Raw genomic sequence first — 10,489 nt, forward strand, 5'->3', positions numbered from 1 at the left:
TTGGGGAAGGAAACGGTCATCCACATAGACCACTGACCCCTGAAATTCATACAAACCCAAGGGAAATTATAGAATGATCGCCATCAGAAGTGGTCCACATACCTGCAATAGTCCCATTTGAATATCAAGTATAAGAAGGGTAGCACCAATAATTTTGCAGATTGCATCAGTTGACCACCGATCATGCGTTAACCAGCGTGCTCAACTCTTGTGGGCACGGGATTCCTGATTGGTCACTTCTCTACAAAAGCGACCCAGAATTCGGACACACAAATTAGACACTCTTGGAGGGTCAGCATGTTCTAGATTTTCACCTCCAGGATGTTATTCCACCTGGGTCACTTTTGTGTTCCTTCAAGTGAGCGTGCCAAGATGATTTGGGTAGCACACTACAGTTGGGTTGCTGGGAATTTCGGGGTCGAGAAAATAGTGGCAATATTGTAGAAGTATTTCTATTGGCCGAATCTTCGACAGGATGTCAGGAATTACATTAGATCATGCACTCCCTGCGCCGTTGCCGAACTGACCATCAAGAAGTAAGGCCTCTATACCCCGCTGCCTAACCCTAGTCGACATTGGGAATCCATCTCCATGGATTATATGTCAGGCCTTCCTTTCACTAAGCATGGAAACGACTATGTTTTTGTGGTCGTAGATAGGTTCTCGAAGATGGCCATTATGGCAGCTTGCAAGAAGAATATCACAGAAGAAGCCACTGCTAAACTCTTATTTGAACATGTGTGGCTACACTTTTTGGATCCCACAGTCTATTATCTCAGATTGGGACAACAGGTTCCTCAGTACATTTTGGTCCAGTCTCTGGTCAATGCTGGACACCAAACTCACTAAGTCCATAGCCTTCCATCCTCAAACTGATGGCCAGACAGAGGTTGTCAACAGGATGAGCGTACACCTTTTGCACATGTACAACTCACACCATCCACGCACATGGGATAAGAGCCTCCCCTATGTTTAGCACAGCTACAACTGGGCTCTTCACAGCTCGACTAACCACAACCCTTTGCAAGTGGGCTTGGGATTCTAGCCACTATGTCCCATTAATGTGGCCATGCCATTTGCAGCTACTCACGTAGATTTGGCTCATGTCTAGTCCAAAACAGATAAGGAAACCAGCTTCATTGAGCACATCCAACATATTTGCCAGCAGGTCCATGAAATTCTGGAGAAATCAAAAGCCAAGTACAAGCAGCGACATGATCAACATTGGGTGCCACACTAGTTTCAGGTGGGTGACAAAGTTTGGTTGCATTTGCAAAAGGAATGCCTTACCGGAGCCTATCGAAAACTTAGACCACTCCGATATGGTCCTTACACCATTACCAAGGTTGTGGGAGACAATGCATTTGAGCTCAACATTCCCCCATTCCTTGGCCTGCACCTAGTGTTCAATGTGGGCTGCCTTCGGCCATACTTTCCACCATTACTAGGCACATCTAATATTGTAGAACAACTCACACCCACAAAGTTAAATCCATATTGCATGGAAAAAGCTGAAACTAAACGAATCATGGACACACAGATCAAGCACACTCGCCAACAGAATATCCAACTATATCAAGTTGTCAAAGAAGGTCAACTCCTTCACCAGAGCAAGTGGCTGACAACGGATCAAGTTTCCTCATCTCATGGAGGAACTCAACGGAACGGGGACCATTGCTTCTTAAGGGTGGAGGAATGATCCAAGTGGATATTGGTGGCCACCTTCCAACTCCATTTGGACCCCCACCATTGTTTCTTTCAGCTTTTCAGTTTCCTTAATTGTAGCACAGTTTACTATTTTTAGCAGTTTTTTGGGTCCTGAACTTTCGGAGCCATTTTGAGGCCCTAAACGACATTTTTTTGAAAAACTGGGAGCAACAGGAGTCCGTGGATCAATGTTTCTCTTCCAAAAGTTGTAGTTCTCAGAAAGATATTTCTAACGAGATATTGTGCGCGTCAAACAGAGATCATATGCCAAAGTTACGACCTCGGGAAGTTGATGTACCAATTTACCCAAACGGAATTGATGTTTCTCTTCCCAAAGTTGTAGTTCTTGAAAATATCTTTCTAACGAGATATTGTGCACGTCAAATGGAGATCATATGCAAAAGTTACGACCCCGGGAAGCTGATGTACCAATTTACCCAAAAGGGGCCCATAGTTTGGCGTTTCATCTTCTACGATTAGGTTTTTCGATGTTTAGGGTTTTCCATTGTTTCTCAACAATAAATAGGCCTTCGAGCCTCATTGTAACATAGTTTAGAGGCATGTAGCCGCCACATCTCTTCTTAGAGATAAGCTACCATGCCCTAGCTGGTTTAATTCCATTTCTATTTGTAAACATATTTCAGTATTTTACATTAATGAAATGAAGTATTATTTCCACTGCATCTCTGTGTTTATGTTTATCCCTATAATTTGTTGTGTTCCTATTTAAATCTAGATTAGTGAAACCCTCAACTACTAAATGTGAGTTGGACTGTGGCGATGACAGAACCTTAGCTACTAGATGTGAATGGTACTGTGGCGGTAGGCCCTAAACTAGTGGATCTGATTGTTGCGGCGGCAAAAGAACCCCAAATGCTAAATCTAATTTGGCAAAGAAGATAATGGGTGATCTTCAGAGAGACGAGGGAACTATGGTCTCAAGGAATGTCAGGAGCTACAGATCGCAATATACATAAGGGTCCAATAGTAGTACTCGGCCCAATCTTTCAGGGCACTAACTAAGGAGGATCAACCATTCCCTTAGCCATACTACCCGACTACCCTATCGCATGCACGAGTAATCTCCCTGAGTATTGTTCTCGATGTACTACTGCAGCAAGACGACCAACGATTTATCTACGGCGAGGTTCCAGGTGAGCCTAGGGGGCTTCTGATATACCCAGAGGGTACGTGGAAGACAGTCCATGCGCGGTTTTGTTTAATGTGCTACTACTCGAAAGGGTACCCACAGGGGTTACAAGCGAGTCCAACAACTGTGAGCACCTCTTGTATTTTTGTGTGCATGCCTCCCCAAATTCATAGGTTTATGCGCTCAATGACAAATCCCGTGGTTTAAAGACACCAAAACACGTCTCTAGCCAAAAAAAAAATCTACTAAAAATGGAGATACCACAGACCCTGGAAAGTGCTCTGATACCACTTGTTATGCTCTTGACCTGCGAGAATATGCCAAAATACCAAATATATGAAGAAACACAACTCAGAACAAAGAACAAAATGAAAAATAACAACATGTATTTTATTATTTAGAGATGAAAGCAATGTTCACTTGCCTCTACGAGGGGGCAACCTCCAATAGAGTAGAGCTCGATTACAAAATATGCTCCTCAATGGGGAGTCTCTATACTTTATATAGGATTCATACATGCAATACCATGGGTCAGTACCATGGTTCTTTTAATGCCATCTATCTAATACCATGGCCTGTTTGCAACTAACTGCGGTCTCTTTCTTTAAATGCAGGTCAACCACTTACAATTATTAATATGGGCTTTATTGACTCTTTAACTAACTATAACTATGAGTCGACCCTATTACATAAATAAGGGGGTTAGGTTTGGACCCTAACACATACTATATGACCCACAATAGACATTGGAGGAGAAACAACGATGGGGGCAGAGAATAGGCCTCGACCCCCAGTCCCGTCGAAAACCACGTGACCAACGACCACAACAATGGGAGTTAAGCCAACGAGGTGAGTAGTTAGCCAAGCCCCAGGCCATATCAATACCATATGACTACGACAAGGGTTAAGCTGACAAAGCATGTCCCCCAACCATATGTGTCCATATGATCGCCCATAGTGGATAAAAATTTGGTGCTAAGGCTTATTACTGCATTTAAACGAGGTGAAAAATTTCACAATATGCAACGAAATTGTTGCTCGACGGTTAGTGAGAACTTGGATTTCTTCGTACAGTTAGCCAATTTTGGTAATTGGGAGGACAAATAGGAGGGAATTAGAGAAAGAGGCCTAACCTAGTCATTTTTCAGTCTTTTTGAGCCCAACAAGAGCCTACACAAGAGTTTTCGGGTGTTATGAACTCAATGGAGAGATTGATTTTGTGATTTGAGCACTGTATGTTAGACATTTTGCAGAGCCAAGTCCTTTTTTATATAGATTGAGACTGTTCCATGGCTTTTTGAAGCCATATGGAGACCTATTTGAGCGTGGAAAGAGCCTATACAGGGATTTTATAGCCTTCGAGACACATATATAGCATATGTTTCTCCATTAGAGTAGTCATTTTCAGTCTATTCTTAGTTTGATTGTGGAAAATTCCATCTCAACACTTCATGATGAAGTAATTGTTTTTATGCATTTTGATCTCATAATAAGTACAAGGACTTGTTGCCACATTTAGTGTGAGTGTCCTTTTTATTTTGTTTCTATCATTTCTTTGCTAAAGGGAGGTGAGTGAGAGTTCTTTGAAGGAGAACGTTTCTTTGTAGGAGAAACAAGTGTCGCTCTAGATGGAGGTTTACTTAATTATTCAAAGATTTTTAATGTATAATTTTTTTATTGAGATTAATAAAGCTTCCTAGCCATTGGAACAGGGCCTGAAGACATACCCCAGAAGAGGTTGTGTTCATTTTTATCATGTTGTGTTTCACATGATTTTGTTTCATCTTTAAGTTCATTGAAAACTTAACTAGTCACAGTTAAATAAGTTAAAATCTAAGTGACTATTTAAAGACCCAAATTTATCTATAAAAGTGTTAGAGGACATTCGAGTTCCATTTTAAGATAAAAAAATTCATCCATTTGATGTGAAATCTGCTTTTCTAAATGGTCAACTAAAGAAGAAGCATATTGAGAACAACCTAAGGGGTTTTCTCAAAATGTGAAGGAGCATCGTGTTTGTAAATTGAAAAATGCATTATATGGTTTAAAACAAGCACCAAGGTCATGGTATGAAAATATTGATTCTTTCTTCGGGTTTTGAGAATAGTAAGAGTGATCATAATATGTACATCAAGAAGGATGAAAATGGGAATATTTGTTTTGATATCTTTGTATGTCGATGATCTCATCATAATAGGTAGTGCATCTAAATTAATTAAAGAAATTAAAGGACAACTATCACAAGACTTTGAAATGAGGAAGCTTGGCAATTTGCATTATTGTTTGGGTATTGATATTTGGAGGGAATCTGGAAAGACACTCATTACTCAAAGCAAGTATACAAGAGAAATTCTCAAAACATTTAACGCGAATGAATGCAAAGAAGTGTCAACACCTTTAGAGAAAATTGTTAAATTATATAGTGATGATGACACTAAAGATGTAAATGGTACTTTGTATTGTCAACTCGTGGGAAGTTTAAACTACCTCACCACTACCAGACTAGGTATAACATACACAATCAGTATCCTTAGTCAATTCATCACTAAGCCTAACGAAATCCATTGGCGAGCAACATAGAAGGTCCTTCGCTATCTAAAAAGAACTATTAATTTTGGTATTTTGTATATTGATGAATTTGGTGTTGAGTTGGCAGATTACTATGTTTCTAATTGGGCAGGAAATCCTGATGACAAAAATTCAACCTCTAGTTATGCATTAAATTGGATCAGGGATTGTGTCATGGAGCAACAAGAAACAACCAACTATTTCCTTGTCATCAATAGAAGGAGAGTACAAAGCCTTAACAAGTGCGATTTGTGAAGTTAATTGGCTGATGCATGAAGATGTAGGTGAAGAACAAACCAAACCAATCAATCTTAAGTGTGATAAACAAAACTCTATTAAATTGGTGATACAACCTAGTGTATTATGCAAAAACAAAACATATCGAAGTTCAACACCACTTTGTAAGAGAAAAGACCAAGTCAAAAGAAATTGATCTAGTCTATTGTAATACAAATGAAAATGTTGGCAAGTGAAAAGAAATTGATCTAGTCTATTGTAATACAAATGAAAATGTTGCTAACATCTTCACTGAGCCACTTGGTAGGATGAAGTTTTAAATGTGTAGAAAACAATTAAGACTTAGAAAATCCATTTCTACATTAAGTGGAGAAGTTGGAATAATGTAGAAATGGAAAAGAAAAATGAAAAAAGGTGGAAGAAAAAAACATAACGAAGAGTCTAAAAAGTAGATAAAGTTGAGTTATCAATAAAAGATAAAATTGAGTTGTCAATAAAGATTTTTGGATCTCTTGCATCTAGAAAAATCATATGTACCTATAAAATGAATGGTTCTACCACATTTTTATATTAATAGTGTATGATTTCATATTCTATCGAATATGTCTCTTGTGTGTTTAATCTTTGGTTTTTTAATTTTAATTTTACTAACAATATTTAATTAACCAATCATTGGATTTTTTAATTTTAATTTTACTAAGAGTATTTAACCACCAATGCCAAGTTAGTTAAAAACTTCCTTCCATACTAATGAATTTCTTAATATCATTTCATTTTAAAAAACCATAAAGTTATAGATTCACTCAATCTTTAATTCCGAAGATGAGTCTGTCTTCTGTTATTTCACATCATAAATTTATGGGCTATTTAGATTTGTAGACTGGCGAGCACATCTCAACCGATATTCACATCAATGGGTTCATTCATTTGCCTTTTTAGTATTTAGAAAGTGGTTTTACGATTTTAATTTTCCTTTCCAGTTACATGGTTATACAAATGTCGGCCTTACAACTTAATTAGGCTCTTTAATTAAAAAAAAAAATTGAAACAGAGGGGAGTTACGTACAACTTGTCTGCTGTAATCTACTTTAGTATTGACTTTCTAATGTTGTAGATTTTATTTTATTCATAGTAACTATCAAGTCGCCCTCACTCTAGAGGTAATGCTGGTCTCACACATCTCAATTGAGATCTCGATTAATTGTATTTTTCACTTTTTCTTTTTGAGTACGTTTCGAAGGAATGTTACGTACACCTGTATCCTGCAACTCACTTTCATATAAACTTTTCTCATATTGTAGATATTATTTAATTCGTAGTGTCATGGTAGGTTGCATTTTCTTAGTGGTTAGTTATTTTTTTATGTTCGCACAGTAAAATTCTTTAAACTTTTAGTTCAGTCTTGGACTTCTGAATTGTCTTCAGCTGCTCCACAAGAATCAACGTCATTAAAGTTTGGAATATATCAAGGTCATTACGGCTTTGAATTAATGGTTATATTTTTTTATATAACTTATATTTAATAAACAAACAAAAAGTGAAAATATTTTATTAAAAAATATATGTGTTTAATAAAAGAAAACAGTTTAATAATTTGAAATCTAAATTGGTGGGAATATATCAAGGTCATTAAAGCTTTGAATTAATGGAGATATTTTTTTATATAAATTATATTTAATAAATAAAAAGTGAAAATATTTTATAAAAAATTATATTTTTAATAAAGGAAAACAGTTTAATAATTTGAAATCTAAGTTGGTTGGAAAAGTAGAAATCTACTTTGTGTATTTAAAATTAATAATTTTTATTTAAATATGTTTTGTTACTAAAAAAATAAAATAATTATCTATATATATATATTAGATGGGAGATTTCATATTAAACATGGTGTTAGGTTAACAAGTTCACCCTAAATGTGTTAAGGTCATTTGGTTGCTATAGGTCTAATATTATTATCTCACAAACACATGCTTTAGCAAAGTAGAAGTATCAAGTCTTCTTCACATCCTCATATTATGGACAATATGAACAATGTCATAGTTTTGTTTCTATGCTACTCAGTTGGTCTCCTAAGTGACAACATGTAGAAACAATTGATAATGTATGCTCATGTTTTTAATGGTAATATTGGTTTTATTTATTTATTTAACTACACTAATATAACTAATAGAAAAAGTAATAATCTAAAATCTCTCTTCTTCACAAATTATTCACAACATGTAAAAACAATTACATAGAAAACACATGATAGACTTGAAATCATAGCAAAAATAGTGAAAATTAAATTGTTGGTATGGGATGGTTCTTTATAGATTTTCATTATGTCTCGATGTTCTCCACGCCTAGTGGTTGAGGCTCTCAATTTGAGTCTAACACAAAGCGAACCTTGCCTATCGTCCTTTTGGTTAGGAGTGTGTTTTTCTTGTTCATATTCTCCATGAGTTTTTTAGTGCATATGATAATTTCATGCTAAGTATCAGTTGTTTTTGTGAGGACTCTTCTGATTAGAGTCTTTATATGCCAATGTAGGTTGGATGTTTGCATGTAGGAGAAGGCGTAGGTTCAAGTAGAGTTCCCATTGTCTGTGATCCATCTCTAGTTTCGTGGTTCACATGTCTGTTAGGAATGTACCTTTTGATATTGTTTTACTTGTTCCTCCACATCATACATTTTTCTTTGGAAAATTGCAATGATGGTATGCTCATATCTTTCCTTAGCTACTCTAGCAACTGACTATGTGTGGGCTCCCCTAATAGCGGGAGGACTAAAGTATTGTGAATAGGTGGGACTCAACCATTCCCTCCTACCTTAGTAAGCCGATCCAACTAAAAGATGCTTGGCCATATAGGGAGAGAGGTAGACCACATATTGGGTAGGAGGAAGGAGAACAACATAGAAGCAAATGAAACACGAGGAGGGGGAATAGGATAATGGGAGGGAGACTTGAGAGCCCAAGGTGGAGAATGAATAGAACAAGGAAAGACTTGGACAAAATGGGCCAACTAGACAAATAAGCAAGGAGGCTAGGATGAGGGTGAGAGGGGGGGTGGTGGATTAGAAAATGCAAGGGGGGGAGGGATACTATCTTAAGACCAAACCACCCAAAGTTACAAAGTGTTGGACACAGATTGTCATTTATGTCAATATGGCAATATTCAAGGGGAGGAGACAGAGCATATCAGAGCCAAGGGGAGAAAAAGGAGCCAAGAGGAGCGGACCAAGCCAGAGGAGCCACATATATCGGAGGAGTGCCAGAGCAAGAGGAGCCATATCGAAGGAGTGTCAGAGCAAGAGGAGCCATCGGAGGAGCTACAGGAGCAAACAGAGTGGAACGAGAGGAGCAGATGGAGCAAGAGAGGAGCAATATATATGGAGCAAATGGAGAAAATGGACCGAGAGGAGCAGATGGAGAAAGAGGAGCCAAGAGGAGCCATATATATATTACAAACAAATAGGGCCATCGGAGTCATGTGATTGAAGCCTTGGGAGTCATTTCCTTTTTATACAGACTCCTTAAATCATTTTACAAGTGCTATATCGAATATCTCTGTTTACACAGAGAATTCAAAATATTTCCCCTTAGGTGGGACAGTGGCGGAGTTGAAAGAATATTAATTTTGGTCCAGACCCATATCGGGTCCGGAAACCAAATATCGCATCGGAGGAGAGGCCTCAGAACTGCCGAAGTGTATGCTCCGAAATCCCGGAGCTGAAGTATTATGAAGTACAGCGGATAAGGATTTCGGGTCCGAAATCAATATCGCATCGGAGGAGTGGAGCCTTTCACAATCACCGAAGTGTATGCTCCGACAGACCGGAGCCGAACCATTATAAAGGGGAGCATAAAGTAATATTGGGTCCGCAAAGGCCTTTGGGACTGTTAAGTGTAAGCTCCGACTGTCCAGAGCCGAAATATTATAAAACAGAGCCTAAAGGAGCATCGGCTCCGCAGACCCATTACATTGCAAATTTGTCGATAGGGAACTGCCGATAGGCGGGACCCGAAATCTCTTTAGAATGGAGCTTAAAGGAGTGTCGGGTCCGCAGACCCTTTGTATTACAAAGTCGCCGAGGTGAACTCGCCGAATTGACGGAGCCGAAATTTGAATAGGCTGGATCATAAAAGGGTGTCGGGTCCGTCGCATCGGAGGAGGCTGTTCTATTGTTTACAGCGAACGCCGATGTTCATCGGACCCGAAACAATATTAAAGGGAGTCTAAAGAGCATCGGGTCCACTCCTCATCGGAGGTCGGAGTAAAGGGATTTATTGTGATCGCTGAAATCTGGACCCGTCAATAACTATAAAGGCAGGCGGATAAGATTTGAAATCCGCGAATGATCATTTGAGCGGATTTACATGGGTTCCTGTGTAGCAATGTATATGTGACCGAAATCTTTATAAAGGGGTTTTATAATGTTTCCCATATATTATATGTGGCTGTGGGTTTAAGCCTTAAGACATATATTGAAACGCTTGTGTTGATTGTATGTGTGGACACGGTTGGGCGGTGGCTTCCGATAGACATAAAAGTGGCAATAAAAGGGTGGCTCTAATTCTATAAGTGTGGCGGGTTGATTAAAGCGCTCGGTGATGGTTGATTAAAAGGCTCGGTTGGTGGCTTCCGATGGTTGATTAAAACGATCGGGTGGTGGCTTCCGATGGGTGATTAAACGCCTCCGATAAAGCCTGTAAGATAGAAGAAGCAAAGGAATGGAAGCCGAAGTGTCAAGCGATCAAGTGAGGAGGAAGCCAAAGAGCCAGCATGTAAGAGGAAATGAATGGACAGGGGCATGGATCATATAAAAGAAGCAAAAATAGAGAACTGT

The sequence above is a fragment of the Pinus tabuliformis genome, chromosome 4_1 (genome assembly GCF_031772625.1).
Source record: "Pinus tabuliformis cultivar Carrire ecotype Pingquan chromosome 4_1, CPIR1, whole genome shotgun sequence".
NCBI classification, from domain to species: Eukaryota; Viridiplantae; Streptophyta; class Pinopsida; order Pinales; family Pinaceae; genus Pinus; species Pinus tabuliformis.